This window comes from Myotis lucifugus, unplaced genomic scaffold, assembly GCF_000147115.1.
Source record: "Myotis lucifugus unplaced genomic scaffold, Myoluc2.0 scaffold_168, whole genome shotgun sequence".
Classification (NCBI taxonomy): domain Eukaryota; kingdom Metazoa; phylum Chordata; class Mammalia; order Chiroptera; family Vespertilionidae; genus Myotis; species Myotis lucifugus.
This window is the reverse complement of record NW_005871216.1, coordinates 1821999-1839930: the sequence shown is the minus strand read 5'-3', so window position 1 is coordinate 1839930 and position 17932 is coordinate 1821999. Positions and strand designations below refer to the sequence as shown.

The 17932-nt window shown below is 42.7% G+C and overlaps 1 long non-coding RNA gene across 4 annotated transcripts in view; it reads right to left on the bottom strand.

Moving 5' to 3' along the window:
• The window catches only part of LOC102437909, a 140982-nt gene that overhangs the window by 121767 nt on the left and 1283 nt on the right, over positions 1 to 17932 (bottom strand). For all 4 annotated transcript variants that reach the window (XR_002831040.1, XR_002831039.1, XR_002831038.1 and 1 more), the window contains exons 2-3: positions 10845 to 10915; positions 7996 to 8066 (exon numbers count right to left, since the gene is read on the bottom strand). This is a non-coding gene — a long non-coding RNA (uncharacterized LOC102437909). The remainder of the gene's footprint in view (positions 1 to 7995; positions 8067 to 10844; positions 10916 to 17932) is intronic.

Here is a 17932-nt window from a genome sequence, read left to right as displayed (position 1 = left end):
ATTATAAAAGAGCCCTTAAATAAAGTGTCAAGCACACAGGTGGTGCCAAGGCAGGGCAGATTTTAGAGTCTTGACCTTTCCCCTATAAGGTAGAGAGTTGCTAACGTCCAACCAACAGAACCTATAATTACCATCTTTGGCCACCACAGGAAGGAGATGTAAATTAACAAGAACAAAAAAAAAAAAAAAAAAAAAAATCAGGTGGAAAGGCAGGCCCAAGCATCATTACCCTGTTGCTAGGCGTTGTTAAGCCACCCACCTAGCCAAAGAGTGGGCAGCAATTAATGTAATTAGCACAGTGATGAGTGTCCTCTGTAATGATAAACAGCTCAGTCCTGCAAAACTTGACAGACCTGCTGCTCCCAGGAGGCTCTTGACCCTGAACATCCACTGGGGGAGTGGTGTAGGGTAGTTTAGTGGAGGGAAACTGACTTTGACTCAGATGGCACGGGAAATAAATCCTGTCTTTGCTAATTTCTAGCTGTGTGACTAAAGGCAAACTGTGCCACCTCTCTGAGCCTTAGTGTTCCTTATCTATAAAATGGGGTTAATAATATCCTCACAGGGTTGACATAGTTCTCTGTATCTTTATCATCAGCATCATCGAAGAAAACCCAAACCAAGCTGGTGCTGAACTGGCAAAACAGTGGAGTGTCTAAGACACAAACCTGGCTGGGGCCTAGACAGTGGAGAGTCTAAGGAGACACAAACACTGCTGGGGCCTAGAGCGGGAGCAGCCATTTCTTTTTCTCTGACTAAATTCAGGGCACACAGCACTGATCTGAGTAGCTAGAGTTTGGGATGCAAAAGGATATTGATACCCATGGGGGTAAAAAAAGGAGAGGAAGTACTCTTTGACTTGATTAATTATTTAAGATAATGTTATAAATAATTACCACAAGTGTTATCAGTAATACTACCGTTCACATAAAAGCGCCACAGCAATCTGGCAGGTGGTAATAAAAACACAAAATCTGCCTATAACTTTGAACCTAGCATGCCATTTTAAGAATTTACACTCTCGCAAAAGAAGGCAAATAATCTAAAGGTTATAGCGTGTATGTGTATGTGTGTTTATGGTGAGGTTCTTGATAATCATTAAAATTCACTAATTCACCCAATAGTCGCTCAGTGCCTACTGGTACCAGGGAATAAAGACACTGAGTGTGAGGAGTTACACACACACACACACACACACACACACACACAATCAGGATTCATTCAAATGAAGGCTCTGAAAAGGTCTGTAAAGGAGAATGGATCAAAAGGGAGGAATCAACAGGGAAACTGTTAAGCAAACTAAAGCATAATCCCTGAGAGTGACTGACAAGAGAGAACTACATAGATACTTGGAAACATGCATATGAAGTGGTGCTAAATGAAAAGAAACAAGGAAAAAGGATCACAGGACTCAGAGAATGTCGAGCTAAAAGGACCTGGGACAACAGCCAGTTTAGTATTGTTCCACCCTTTCCACAGAGACCTTGTGGCAAGTGAGGTTCACATATCCTAATGATGTAGGCAGAGAAAAATTAAGTTCTGGGTAATAATAATAAAATTCCCAGCTGCTAGCTGTCACTCCACTGTTTTTTCTCCCACTTGAGAAAGCTTCTCAGTATACCAGGGAGTGAGGCTTGCTGTTAAAGGAATAAACTTGAATCCATTCTAATTTGTTTAATAAAATGGGGACTGAGAGGCAACACTGTAGTTGAACACCAGAAATCTGGCCCAAGCCTCCAAGCTATTGATGGAGAAGCTGAACCCCACATGACCTTTCTTCCTGTCATGCTAGCACACACTTCTTGCTCAATCAGTATTCGTTGAGTGAGTATTCGTGAATGACTAGGCAAATGAGATGAGGTGACCGAGATCACCCACACTACATGTGGTTGGTAACATATACTGATTAAAACTCAGACTGGGAGTGAATTTAGACTGTACCTAGAAATGCCTGGTCATGGTGTTACCATTCTTTAATTTGCTCAAGTGTAATGTGAGAAATAAAACAATGGCTCAGCAGACACAGCGATGTAGAGGGGCCACAGTAATAGCCTGAGAAGACATGGAGTTCTAGAATCCTCAGGTTATGGATGGTACCAGTGTCCAGTCTCCAGTGCTTAACATATACTGATTAAAACTCAGACTGGGAGTGAATTTAGACTGTACCTAGAAATGCCTGGTCATACAAATATTTGGTAATACGCAGTTACAATCGGCCCGAGTTTACACGTTTCCCGCACTCCACCGCAAATCTATATGAACCGAGTTAAAGACGGCTCCCGCGGAGTACGCGCAATTCACGCGAGCCGACTTAACTCGTTTCCCGCACTCCAAGTGTTAAAAGCCACAGCTGAGGGCTCCCCATAAAGTGACACTTTAACTGCCCATCTAGGAACACAGGGTCTTGTAACAAAATCAGCCAAGTGCAGAGCCCATAGGGGAAAGTCCTCCCCACCTGATGGTTGGGGATCTCTCCTTCTTGTCTTCCCTCTGCCTGGAATGCCCCTCCTGCCCTCTCCTCCCAATATCGTGTTTATATCCTTTATACTGTAGCCCCTCTTCAGAGAGGCCCTTTCTGATCATCCGCTTTTAAAAAGTCCCCACTGTTGTTGTTCTTCAAAAACAGAAGGGTGTAGATCTTCTAGGTCTGTAGGCTCAATCATTTCCCAGCTCCCTGTCAGATAACACTTCCGTATCCTACTAGCTACTCCACAGAGAAAACATAGTTCCTACCCAGTTCTTTTCACTCATAACATTTATTGTATATTGTGATTTTGTATTAATTTGTTTACCTATTATCTATATACTGCAATCAAAACACTAGTAATTACAATTAATATTTATTGGACACTTACTGTGTCCAGTACTCTTTCTAAGTACTTTACATATCAATTCAATTAATATTCACAGCAACCCTCTAAAATAGGTTCTATCATGAGCCCGGTTTTACAGATGAGGACATGGAGATTTAGAGAGGAATGTGGCCAAGTTCTTTGCAAGTTAAGGACAGAACCCGAGATCAGATCCCAGTGATCTGGCTCCAGAGGCTAAGCCTACAAAAGGAGCCTCAGCTGTAACACAGCCATTCTGCTCCAGGGCCCCTATGGGGACTGTCAGAGCACATCGATGAATATGACAGCCCTCTCCCAAGGAGCTCACAGGCTAGTGAGGAAGAGGAACCCTGCAACCAAGGAGAGGAAGGGAAGTAGACAATCACACTGGGAAGGGAAGGCAGAAGGCCCAGAGGGAGAGACTCGAGTCTCTGAATGAATTCTACCTCTGGGAGTCTCTGCTTGTTCTGCTCACAAAGCCTGCAGACCCCCCTCCATCTGCACAGGTGGACTGCTTTGCTGTAATACATGATACTGTGATATGTGTTACTGTAAGACAAGTAAGACTGGTAACTGGGGGGATGAGAACAACATAACATGCAAGTGTCTTTATTTCACACTGATTTTCCCCAGGATGTTAACCTTTTAGTATTGCACCGAGCAGCAGCAACTGAGTGGAAACGATACTAACACAGCTGAGTATGGCTGACACAGAGGCACACGGTACTAGGGGTACTGGTGAGATGCCCTTTCACCCTCCTCCTCCTGCTGGGCTGTTCGCCCACATGTCCTTTCCTGAAAGGGCATATTGCATGGCATCTCCCATCTTTGAGGATTTGCCCTCAGCTCCATAACTCAGCAGCCTCACCCCCACCCTGTGCCTTCATCAAGCTACCTCTGCCAGTTTTAAAGTAAATCCTATGTTTGCTGTAGTATGTATAGGTGTGTATATTTATTTACTTAGTCAAATTTTAACAGGTCTTTTAGCTTTATTATTTTTATTAGGATAAAAAGTTTTATCTTGGCATTGTGGTCAAAATATTGTATAGGTTTTCAATAATCTGCCTCAACCCTATTTTTGCAAAATGTCCCGTTTTTACTTTATTTTGTGTCTGCAGGACACAAAGTGTTTCAGGAACATACATGTCCCATTACAGCAGAATCACCTGTATCGGTTCAGCAAAGGCTTTGCTGGTAGCTACTATGGTATTCCTTACACATGTTCCTTGAAGTAGGCATATATGGCGATCACCACACTCATTTTCAGATGTAGGAACTGGACTCAGAGGTATAAAGTGACTTATCTGGAGGACATGAAATGGGACTTGAACCAGGTCTTCAACTCATTTACCCAGTCCATCTACCCAGTACCCACAGCACTTAGCACGTTTCCTAGCACACCACAAGCAATTTATCAGTAAGTTATTCTGGGAAAAATTAATAGTGCCTTCAGATCATTCATCTCTCTGACAACAGAGTTCATGAGCCTAATTTTGAAAAAAAAAAGGAAAGCTAAATGTTTTGAGTTCCTATTATGACATAGAATGACACTAGATGCTTTTGAACACACACACACACACACACACACACACACAGAGTGAGATAACCTTTGATCCATTTTATGGATGAGAAACTGAGCAATTTAAAGGAAACTGCCCCAAATCACACTACTGAGAAGAGAATGAGTTTAGATTTGATGCCAAAGCCCATACTATTCCATTATATAAGTGGGGAATGCCTGCCGCTTGTAGAATAAGAAACAACCTTTAATGGTACATGGACAAATCTATTTATTTTAAAGGTTGTGTATTTACTTTTACAGTTGTCTAAATGTTTATAGCAAGTCATATTGTTATCCATCTATAACAGTAATGTATCATCTCCTATAAAAACGTCTTTAAGTTTTAAAAATATGAATCTATTTAAAGAAAAATATTAAGTAAATTGATTTTAGGGATAGAGTGGACATTAAAAACTGGGAAAAAAAAGTGTTCAGTAAGTGACTGAAATTTGCAGAACATGACTCTTAATCCTAACAAATAAATTCCTTAATAAAACATTTTCTTTTTGTAAATAGATTCTCGTGAGTTGTATCAGCAGATATTTTCTAAATTACCAAGAATAGAAAGGAAATTGAAGCAGGGGTGATTCCCTGGCCAGTGTTCAAGGAATTTAACATGCTACCCTCTATTTCTGCATCTGTGCCGTCTAATGTTTCTTTGTAGGACTCAGACGTAGCTGGTCTGAGCAGTACGTGGGTTCTCTTAAAACAGGGGAAGCAGGAGAAGAAGGAGACTTCATATATTTCTGTAAAGGGTAATGGAAGTGTCAGAGCCCAGTGACAATTCCCAAATGACCCATATGCTTGATATTTGTGTCACGCAGAGAAACAAAGTCAAAGGCCCTGGGCCCACTCCAGACACCTGGTTTCACTCCCATCTTTGGCCACTAACTTACTGTATCACTCAGGAAAGCCACAGCAGGGGGTGGAGGCACACTGTCCCCCTTGGATAAATGAAGGAATTTTGATTTCTATACCCATTCTCCAGTGACATGAGACACACCCAGTCAAGAATGACTGTAATTGGCAAGAGTAGCTATCCATGGAACTTAGGAAGCACCTGCCTATCCCAGGCACCAAAGTCCTTCCAGGTCTGAGAGTCTGTGATTCATGATTTAAGTTCCTTGGATTGCAGATGGCCACACAAGTAGCAGTGATGCATACAGAGAGACATTAAACAGTCTCTAGATTATGCTTAGAATGTCACACCACGGGCAGCATAAGCCAAGCTACTGTAAACTCCCACCTGCCCTACTAGGTACTCTGGTTAATTAAATGTCCATGTGAATATCACTGTGCTCATTATAATTGTAGATGTGGAGTTTGTATTTTTAAGAAATGCATAATGTGACTTTGGAATATATTAAACACAATTTAAACCACCCCTGGTACATGTTTTTGTTTCCTCACTTTATATTGTTAACAATGTATGCTTATTGCAGTAGAGTACTATAAAGAAAATAGTCACTTCCTCCTTCCACAACACCCATGACTCCCTGCTCACTGACATTGGACTTGGCCATGTGATGGGCTTCAGCTAATAGAATGTGGGCAAAAATGACAATGTGCCAGTTTGAAGCCTAGGCCTCAAAAAGCCTCAAGTGTGACCATTAGACACAACCTTTGCCAGGAGAATAACATATCCCTGGTAGAGTTTGCCTCTCTAGGATGGGTTCTACAGTGAGATGCATGGAGCAGACCTGAATTTAACCCTCAGCCCTATTCCTCCAGGAAAAGCCATCATCACTGCTTAGAACACTGCGGGGGAGGAAGAGCAACGGAGAGGAAAGAAGACTGAATGGGGCCTTAGGAAGGCTATGCCACCTCACCTGGCCTGCAGACCGATAAACAGGAAATGTTAGGCATTTACCTAACATTGTATAACACAGATTTTGTGGTGGTTTCTTTCACAACAAAAGCTGATTAATTCATCTTTTGTGATGAGCAAAAATGTACATAAATCATATATTTTTAAGAGTGAATAAAATCTTTCTAACACACCCACAAGTAAGGTAGCTGATAATGACTATTTGATATATAACTTTCTACTCCTCTCTCTGGGTTTCGTAAGGACTAAATGATCAAATGTATATAATAAGCACTTAGCACAGTAATGGGCATATGCTATAAGCACTCATTAAACATTAGCTTTTTTTTTGCCCTGGCTGGTGTGGCTCAGTTGGTTGGGCATCATCCTGTGCACCAAAAGGTTGCTGGTTCGATTACTGCTCAGGGCATAGGCCTGGGTTGTGGGCTCAATCCCCAGTAGGGGGTGTGCAGGAGGCACCAATCAATGTTTATCTCTCTCCCTCCCTCCCTCTCCCTTTCTCTCTCGCTAAAAATAAATAAAAAATATTTTTAAATAAACATTAGCTATTTTTATTAATATTCTCATACAAACAAATATACTCTATACTCATAGATAGGTTTTTATTTTCATTTATTTTTTAAAATATATCTTTATTGATTTCAGAGAGGAAGGGAGAGGGCGAGAGAGATAGAAACATCAATGATGAGAGAGAATCAATGATCGGCTGCCTCCTGCACACCCCCTACTGGGGATTGAGCCCAAAACCCAGGCATGTGCCCTTGACCGGAATTGAACCCAAGACCCTTCAGTCTGCAGGCCAATGCTCTATCCACTGAGCCAAACCAGGTAGGGCAAGGTTTTTAAATTTATGCAAAAATAAAACCATGCTACAGACATTACAACTTGCTTTCTTCATATAACACTGTATCATGGGCATTTCTCTATCTTTTTAAATGGCTACATGATATTCCATGGTTTGAATATACCATAATGTATTTTATCTATTTCCATTTTGTAGATAAAGAAACTGAGACTCAGAATGTTGAGGTGTTTGGCAAAAGTTTGGCTGCCCTGTGACACACTTGGGCAATCAAAGGTAAGTGGAAGTGACTTGTGGGCAAAGCTTTAAGAGCTGTCCCTGGTGTTGCCTCTCTCTTCCCTGTGATACACACCAGCAATATCTCAGATGCGAGTTGCTCCTTCAGCCTGAGTCTCAGAGTAAAGAGTTAGGCCTAAATCAGGATGAAAACGTAACATGCACATGAAATAAATTCATGTTGTTTTAAGCTTCTGAAATATGAGGGGCAGTTTATTGCCATAACATAATGTAGAGAATGCTGATGCAGTGTTTCAAGGCTTTCAAGTGTTTGGATGTCCACTACAAATATTCATCCTCACTAGTTCGGCCAAGCACCAACATGCTAGTCAATCAAGATGTGGGTTGACAAAATAATGGGGAACAATCTCCTTCCTGAACTACATTTTTCAAAATTATCAGTAGCTCTCTACCCCATTGCAAAATCACTAGGCAAAGGACATGACAGCATCCACAAAAAGAGAACTCTAGTGACATGGTCCAATAGGTTAAGGACTATCCTTTGTACGTGGGAAGCCTCTAGGTAAGTCAGGATCATGACAACATTGACCCAATTTTTTTCCAGGTTGCAAACTCCATCACATGAACACTCAACAGAGCACTAAAGTCACTAGTTCCAAGAAAGCCATCATCACTGCTTAGAAAACCGCAAGGAAGGCAGGCGCCTTGGGAAGAAAGTAGACTGAATGGGACTTACCAACTCTGAACCTCAGTTTACTCAGAAGACCGCTGTGAGGATCCTCTGAAAGACAACAGGTGCAGGCACAACTAATAAGAAAAAAACATTTATATTTTGATTTTTTAAGTGAAACACACATTTATTTTAGACAGTTCTAGAACAAACAGAAACATAGGGAGGAAATTGGAAACTACTCAAATATCACAACGTTGACATCTTGATGGTTAATCGGCCATATTTCCTCCTAGGTAAATGCATATACATATTATAATACAAGGCCTTCTGTATGCATTTATTAAGTATGTGCACATATATTTTACAAGATCCTTCTCTCATGCTCATCTTCTCCATTGTTCGTATCCAGCTTAACTTCTGGTCCCTCCAAACATTCACCATAGTCTGGCCCCATAGTCAGACCTTTGTACATGCAGTCCTTCTTTCTAGAACATTCTTTCTCCACTGCCTCCTCTTCTTCTGGCTACTCCTCCTTAGAGGATAATTCTCTGACCTCTACGTTGTCAGATGTTCCTTCTCTGTGTACCCAGAACATCCTGACCTTCCTTCTCATAGTATTATCATACTTGACTCATCTTGCCTCTTTATTATGTATTTTCCTTGTTGTACCCCAATTTTGGGGTGGGTACTGTACCTTTTGCCCACCAATGTTTACCAGGGGCTGGCCCTTAGTGGATGCTAAAAATTGTTGAGTAAATGAATAACATATTTAACAATATATGCTACTTATATGTCTTCAGAAATCCCCAAAACACCTGGCACTTCTCAATAAATATCAACTGAAAGATTGAATATAGAAGAGGATGTAAGACATGGCAACATGTCTCATGAAGTTTATGAATTTTAGATAGAAAACATTACCAACAGGAAGCATGGGTGTGTGATTAAGTGCTATGTCCTTTACCCCTGCCTCCTCCACTAATTCTTTCAAACAGGAAAGGGAAGAACAAAACTCCCTAACTTCAATTCCACACTTATTCTCTCTTTGAGGGAATCCTGCAGCACCAGCTGGAATAAGAAGACACTAGCAGCTCTAACATATATACTCCAAAATCTCAGTGGTTCAACACAGTGTAGTTTATTTCTCATTCAGGCAAAGTCCAATGAGAATATTCTGGGTCAGTGGGCAATCTTCCACATGGTCATTCAGAGATCCAGTCTTTCTATTTGTGGCCCTGCCCATCTCTATGACCCTTACTTTTAACCAGGAGATGGAGAAAGATGGTTTTATGAGCCAGGCCTGTACACAGTACATATTACATTCACCCCCTTTGCTTTGGCTAAAACTCAGCCAAGTGGTCACACCTATTAATAAAGGAGGCCAAAAAAATGTAGTTTAGCTGTAGGCACAGGAGGAAAAGGGAAAGGAATTTGGTGAACACTTCATAGTTCTTCTACAACAAATGGAAAGCAAGTATCTAGTTTTAAGTGATCCCAAGTACAGGTAATTGTGATTTATGGATACTGTTTTGGTAGAGACTGTCCATTTAACTCATATTGGATTTGAGAAAATATCATCACAAGTTTTTAAATTTTGAGAGTAAAAAAAGGGATCAATTCCAGAATTGAGAAACCAATGTTGATGACCACTCCCACGCAAATTCTAAAAGAGAACATTTAAAGATGGCTTTTGTATAAACTTTGAAAATGGCCGAAACCGGTTTGGCTCAGTGGATAGAGCGTCGGCCTGCAGACTGAAGGGTCCCAGGTTCGATTCCGGTCAAGGGCATGTACCTGGGTTGCGGGCACATCCCCAGTAGGAGATGTGCAGGAGGCAGCTGATCGATGTTTCTCTCTCATCGATGTTTCTAACTCTCTATCTCTCTCCTTTCCTCTCTGTAAAAAATCAATAAAATATATTTTTAAAAAAACTTTGAAAATGAAGTGGTGATTATTACAAGTTACTATGGGCTCACTAGGAATCATCATAACTAACCAAACATAGTGTCCAGCACATTATAGACAATAAATATGTATTGAGTGATGAGCTTCAATTTTACTCTTAAGGCAACTATCCCATTGGTTAAAAAACCCTGTAATTTCAGAAAGTTCTCCCATAAATATAGCAGTTTTTCCTTCTAACTTCTAACCATTACCCTCACTCTGACCTCAAAGCCTACAGAATAGCCCGGCCCTCGCAGCTGTGGTTGATTATTAACCTATGAACCAAGAGGTCACAGTTCAATTCCCAGTCGGGACACATGCCCAGGTTGTGGGCTAGATGCCCAATTTGGGGTGTGCAGGAGGCAGCCAATCAATGATTCTCTCTCATCACTGATGTTTCTATTTCTCTCCCCATCTCCCTTCCTCTCTAAAATCAATAAAAATATTTTTTAAAAACACAAACCTACAGAATAAGTCAACTCCTCCAAGTGACAGTTGCACAACTACTTGGAGATTTCTACATACGTTCCCACAGTCTTTTATTTTCCCCTCTGGGTAAATACTTTCAGTTCCTTCATTTCTTCTCCATGGAGCATAGTTTTAGGCTTCTCACCACTTGGCCTATCTTCTCTGAGATCTCCCAGATTGGTCAAAATTGCTTTCTAGTTTCATGTCCACAGCATTCCCAACACAGTCCAACCAGCAGTATTCACTGAAATTGTCCCTCCCCAGCTCTGAGTGTCACCAGAAGTATTTAAGTAAAGAAGAAGCTGCCAAAATAATTCCTGCACTAGGGGAAGGGCAGGACTAGGAAGATGACTTCTAAGGACTTTGCCCCTTTATGATCCTACATAAGTTTTGTGGGAGTTCTTACTGCTGAAAAGACATCACCATAGGGGTGATGATGTGTACAAGAATTCCACATTCCTCCTTAACAACCTCTGCAACAACTCAATGTACTTACTTACTTGTATTTCAGTTTTCATTTCTGCCTCTTTACTCCAACTGTGATGTGGATGCATGTATCCAAGTTGACAACCTGGAAAAATAAAGGGGGGGGGGGTAAGGAAGAGAATGAGCCACTTCAAAATTGGGAACCAGGCTCAAGCAAATGAGAACTAACTTTGTTGAGAGTTAATCCAAGAGAAGGACTTCCACAGGGGCTCTGATGTTCAAGGAAGTTTTACTGAACACCCTCTATGTGCCAAGCATTGGGCTAAATGCTGTGGATATAGTGAAGACAACAAGCTGTGCTTACCCTACCCTCTTGATGCTTCGCCTCTGGTGGACAAGACTGATCTTAAACAAAAACAAGCAAACAAACAAAAAAACTCAACAATAACACAAAGAGATATGGAATAACAAATTAAGATAAATTCTATTTTGATGAGGAAATCTTCATTTCCCAGGCTTTGGGTTTTCATGAAGTGACATTTGTTAACTTTCTCCATCCCTTATTTATCCCCCGTGGGGAGAGGAGTGGGTTATCTGGTCTCTGAGTTCAGAAGACCCAGCATGCCCATCTCAGCCACTTTCTCTTTTCAGAATCAATTTGTCTGCAGGATGTACACACTCACTGTCCATTTGGAAGAGGCCCTCAACTGCCCACCTTTGCCAGCGACTGGTGGGTAAGTTCAGTTCAGGGTGAAGCATTAGGCAATCCATGAAGGCCTCATGTCTGCCATGCCCTCCAATCCTATATCAGCTATCAAGCTGACATTGCAATCTCCATTCATCTGCTTCCTGTATCCAAATTTCAGCTGGTTCTGAACTCAAGAGGGGGACAGGTAGGGGTATTATTTTATCACCCTCCTGAAATCCCAATGCTATTAAAAACAAAACAAAAAACATAGGGATTTATGAGGAAGTATAAGAGGGAAATATAATTCAGATGGGGGAGGATGTGGTATGAAAAAATAAAGTCTCTTTAAGTGACATTTAAGCTAACATCCAAAAGAAACAGAAATTGGCCAAGGAACAGGGAAGAAGTAGGAGGGCTCCCATAAAGGTTCTTAGGCAAGAAACAGTTTGTCTTGTTTGAGGAACCAAAGAAGTCCAATGTGGGAGTCATGAGGACTGGTCACCAAATACCTCCAGCTCTCTGCCTTCCAGGCAAATAGGATTGCACTTCCTGGTCTCCTGGTGCCTGGGTGGGGCCATGAGACTACTTTTAGGCAGTGTATCCCGAGAAGCTACACGTGACATTCTCTGGCAAAGGTATTTAAATGCGCCTGCCTAAGACCCTTCAAAACATTCTTTCTCTCTGCCTTGATCAATATCTGTAATGTTCTTGATAAAGAGTGATACGCTAGGCTGTGTCCCAGAGGAAGACAATGTAATCAGAGTCCCTGCCAATCCCTGATAGACATGGAGTAGGAGCAAGAAATAAAATGTTTCTGTCTTGAGTACTGAAATTTGGAATTGTTTTTTACTGTAGCATAACCTAAGCTGCCCTGACTGGTACAGCCACAGCCAGTGTGGCTGCACAACAGTAAGTGAGGGGAGAAGTACTAGCTATTTCATTCAGGCTGGTGAGGAAGGATAGCCCAGATCATGTGAGATCTTATAGGCAAGGTAAAGAATTTGGGTTTTATCCCAAATCCAACACAATGTGCTCAAGAAGGTTTCAGTGAGTTTGAAATGTCCCAACCTTTATGTATTAAAACAAGGTACTGTTATTTGACCTATTAAATCACCCACTTAATTCCATTATAGAAATAGCTGTTTTAAAAAAAACATCAACAAGCATTTATTGAACACCTTCTATCCTTCCATGTGCCAGGCACTGCATTAAGCACAGGTGGTACAAAAATGAATAAGACAGTTCCTGGATCTGGAGTCAGAAATATTAGAAAACATTTATAACACATGATAAACATTCTCTGCTTCAGGTATGTGTCCAGTGCGGTGAGAGCCAAAGAATATAATAACCATTTGAGGGAAGGGTAGTCAAGGGTAATAGAAAGCATCAGAGGGAGCTTATTTGAGCTGGGTCTTGAAGGGTGAATAGGAGTTTGCCAGGTAGCATTTTCATTCTGGATATAAGTAAATGGAAAGACAGGAAAATGTCAAAGGACTGGAAAATGTTTAGGATAGCTGAGACTCATAGGAATGGGGGGAATGTGTAGTGAAGGGTGTGGTAGACTATATTGCTATTTGCAAATACTTGCTGCCCCTCCCCACTGACATCAGGCTTGGCCATGTGCACTGTTCTTACCATGCTCTTTAAACACCATGCTCTTTCCTCTCTGCCATAACAATCAGCAGTGTTCCAGAAAGGGCGCAAGAGCAAGGATGATGTGTGGGAAGCAGAGACACAGCCAACCCGTAATGGGTGTGTAGTGTGAATGAAAAATAATTCCGTGGTTGTCATCCAGTACAATTTTTGGATTTCTACCTTTTGTAACCTCGACTATACAGAGGCAAGAGTGTCCAGCTCTTGACTTCCAGCCACTCTCCATGGTCACATGACTAGTTTTTGACCAATAACGTATAAACATAAGTAACATGTCTTATTTCTGGAGGAAGCTTTTAAAGCCAACGTGAATTCGCCATGCTTTCTTTCCCCCATTGAAATGGTTGGGATGTTATGGAAGCATATATCTAGATGAAACCTTCTTCAGACTTGGTTTCTGAGTGAGTACACTGTGCAGAGTCCCTTTGACTTTGAACATGTAATATGAGCAAGAAATAAAGTTTATGGTTTGTTTTTGTTAAGCCACTAAAATTTTAGGATTGTTTGTTATTGTGGCAAACCTGGCCTATCCTGACTGATATAAAAACTGGCACCTAGCCATAACCGGTTTGGCTCAATGGATAGAGTGTCGGCCTGTGGACTGAAAGGTCCCAAGTTTGATTCCGGTCAAGGGCATGTACCTTGGTTGCGGGCACATCCCCAGTAGGAGGTGTGCAGGAGGCAGCTGATCGATATTTCTCTCTCATCGATGTTTCTAACTCTCTATCTCTCCCCCTTCCTCTCTGTAAAAAATCAATAAAATATATTTTTAAAAAACTGGCACCTACACATGGGGTAATATGATAACAATAAAATTAAACATTTGTTTAGAGGACAGTAACTAAGAACACTGTTAACAGAAGCTAAAAGGATAGCGATCTATTTGGTGAATATATCACCTATGAGAATTAGAAGGCATATCATTAATCTAATGAATTCAGAATAAGAAACCATAAAACAAAATGTTAGTAGCATGTGCTGGTTGCTGTTGGATGCATTTGGAAACTTATTACAAAAAAAAAGGAAAGAAATGAGCTCAGAGAAGAATTGACAAGTTTGCAAGCAGGAATGAAAGACAGTAGAGACCATCTAGAAATTCAAAGATTTGTAGGGTTAGAAGAGGCTACTATTTCTCAATCTCAACTAATAAAATATACAATTAAGAAGTGTTTTCAACAAGAAAAGGCCGGGTAAAATCGACCTTGAAGTACGGATCAAGTCAAGAATATAGCCTTCACCCTATTGTTAAAATCTCTGGATAAATTGTGTTACCCAGCATATGCTTTCAATTGAACAAAATGGCTCTGGAAAAGGGAGGAAAAGTGTGACTCTCACACCAAAGGCCAGTAAGTCCAAAGCACTCAAAACCAAGTTAGGGGGTAGGAGGGCAGGAGAATGAATGAGAGACAGAGAGATCAGCAGGCATGAGAGCAAGAAAGCAAAGCAATATGGCAGATCATAGGACTATGTCTACAAAAGAGTTGGCCAGGCTATTCGGAAGTGAAAGGCTGGAATCAAATCGATAAGAAGCCTACATTTATGTGAGAGTTCTACTGCCAAAAGCACATCAGCCTGGATTAAAGGACACTATATTGGAGACTTAATATCACTCTGTATATCACCCCAATGTTTAAAACAGTGGTTCTCAACCTTCTGGCCCTTTATATACAGTTCCTCATGTTGTGACCTAACCATAAAATTATTTTCGTTGCTGCTTCATAACTGTAATGTTGCTACTGTTATGAATCGTAATGTGAATATCTGATATGCAGGATGGTCTTAGGTGATCCCTGTGAAAAGGTCATTTGACCGCCAAAGGGGTCGCGACCCACGGGTTGAGAACCGCTGGTTTAAAAGCTTATTTTAAAACATGTTTTCCTATTCCTGCTCTAGATATAGAAGAGAAATTGTCTCTCCTAGGCAAAGCCAGGGGTCATGGAAAACAATAGATGGGACAGCTCCACTGGGGGAGCAGAATCAGGGTCTAACTGGGGTGCTAGCTGGGGGGTCCTCAACATGTCTGCTCAGTGGACTAGTGTCTACCTGTGGTCTCCTATTTCTTCTCTTCCCAAATGGGTGTCCATTCAGTTATCCTGTCTCTGTCCCACTGTTCTATACTGAGGGAGTGCAGGGTAGACAAAGTCACATCTGGAGCTGATACAGGGTCTAATACGCATCCGCCAGAATCTGGAAAGTGAGCTTGGCATTCTGTGACTAAATGGGTCTTTAGTGTTGTTCCCCTTGAGGAAAGAAGGCGGGAATGCTGCCTGCGGGAGGACACTAAGCCAAACACTTGGTGAACAGAAAGGGATGCTGTTAGAATCATTAGTATTGTTCCACAAATCTTCCTGGCTCTTTCCTTTCAAGACACCTGGCAGGATTACAGAGATTCAAAGACAGGCATGGCGACATGACTTGCTTTGGCCAATGATACACGAGCAGAGTGCAGTGTGTCACTTCCAGGTGGATATTCTGAGAGCCAGTGAATAATTTCCCATCTCCTCTCCACCACCGCACCCCCACCCCCACCCCAGCCAAGACAGTAATACACATGCTTTAAGATGAAACCTTCTTCTTCAACTGGAATCCTCAAGTGACCACAGCAAACAGTACTCCCCGCAGGCCCACAGTGGGCACACAGCATCAGTAAGAAATGAACTTCCCTGGGGTAAGCCACTGAGATGTTGGGGTTGTTCGTTAGGGGAGCATAGCTCAGCCTTTCCTGACTGATAAAGGGAGTGAGAGAGGAGGCCTGAGAGCAGGAGCTAGGCTGTGAACGGCCCCTTCTCCTAGGCAAAGGTGTCCAAAATCTCTCCTGGTGGGAAGGAGAAGCCAATGAAGGCTTCCAAGCAGGGGCATTAACATAAACAGATCTGCTATTTTTTGGATGAAATATGCTATTTCTCAACATAAGGAGAAAATCAGCCTACTAAACCACATAAGGCAGGGAGGAACACACAGAACCCTTAGGCAAAAGATATATATTTACACAAAGTCCTAAGTCTTGAATTTTCTAAACACAGGAGCTCTGAAAGGAGTTATAGAAGACAAGGCAAGGCAAATGTCTTCTGTCCCACCATCTAAGCCAGTGGTTCTCAACCTTCTGGCCCTTTAAATACAGTTCCTCATGTTGTGACCCAACCAGAAAATTATTTTCGTTGCTACTTCATAACTGCAATGTTGCTACTGTTATGAATCGTAATGTAAATATCTGATATGCAGGATGGTCTTAGGCGACCCCTGTGAAAGGGTCATTCGACCGCCAGAGGGGTCGCGACCCACAGGTTGAGAACCGCTGATAAGCTCTATTTCCTCTGCAATGTTGTAAGAAAGTCTCCCAGAGCAGAGAAGATACAGGGACTGTAACACAAACCTGAGGCCAATTTCCAGCCGCCTGTGTGGACAGAGCAAGATATTTAACCTCTCTGGGCCTAGCTCCTCACATGTTAAATCCACCCAATAACATGCATAGCTCTGTGACTGTGGGAGAAACCACCTATTTAACCTGCTCAGGCAAATGCCTGGCTGATAGATTTTTAATACATGAAATTTGTTTTTATGACTCTCATCATAAACATTAAGAATACCAGCTCCCCTGATTACTAAAGAAAATGACTCAGGGCAACAGTATCGAGAACGTTCTCTCCTTGAGGAAAGTAACTGATCTTTGTCTTCGTCACTGTATCCGTACCCCCCACCCCGCACCCAGCATAGTACCTGGCTCATAGTAACCACTCAGTTTTCCTCTGCTGCATGGGAGAATGAGAGGTGAGTGCCTGGAGTGAAGAAAAGTCAAGATTTCCCTACCCCCAGCTGCTTGTTGGGCTGTTGAATCTGACCTCTCAAGCCACAAAACCCTTAAAGCTCTGGGCGCTGAACCCAAGGCTGAATTCCCCCAAGTTCTGAAAAGCCAGAAATAGAACCCAGGAGCATAAACTGCTGCAGGTCCAACTGCAAGCCCCAGTATTAGGCCTTCTGCCTGGGAAAGAGCTGACTTCTGACCCTTTCCTCCCTCCCCTTCCTCCCCCTCACTGCTCCTCACAGGCGTATGTACACCTGTTCCTGCCAAGTCACACTCAGATGCTGGCATTCCACGGAGGCTCTGGGAAACTCGGGGAAGGGGCCCGTTTGGCAACCACCTCCTGGCCCTGAAGGTGAAGATGCTACAGGAGCTCAGCCCACTGAGGTGGCTCTCCGGGGTCCCTCTTGCCGGGAAAGGAACTGCAGCTCAGAGAAGCTCGCTTCACCCCGTGGCAGGGCTGGCCACGACAGAATCCACAATTCCCGACTTCAGTATTCCTTCCACCAGACACTGTGTCCCTAAGGGGCGCGGGATCGGGAGGATAAAAGCGCCACCGCAGAAAAGGAGCCACTTATATGTGTCTAGCGCTTCCTACAGGCTACGCCAGATATGGGCCCAGCTCTGGCCCGGAGCAGAGTCCTTGCTGCGTGACTTTCGGCGAGTGTCTCGGACTTATTTTCCGGGAAGCAACTCTAGGCAGGAGGAGTGTGCGTGTGTGTGTGCGTGTGTGTGCGCGCGCGTTCGTTCCAGTGATGTGCGGTGTGCGTTTTCTTGTTATGCGAGGGCAGGGGGTAGACTATCACCGGGGTTCTCCAAGTTTCGGATTCCCTAGACGCTGGGGTTCTCAATTGGACGCAGAGTTGCCCCCCCCCCCTAAATCAAACAAAACAAACAAGCCGCTTCCGAGACGAAGCTGTGGCCCCACACCCCTTTCTCCCGTGGTCCCGAGGGCGAAGTGGGGGTACGGCGGGGGCTTGGGCCGGGGCACCTCGTTTCGAGCAAAGCAAATCACTGGGCTT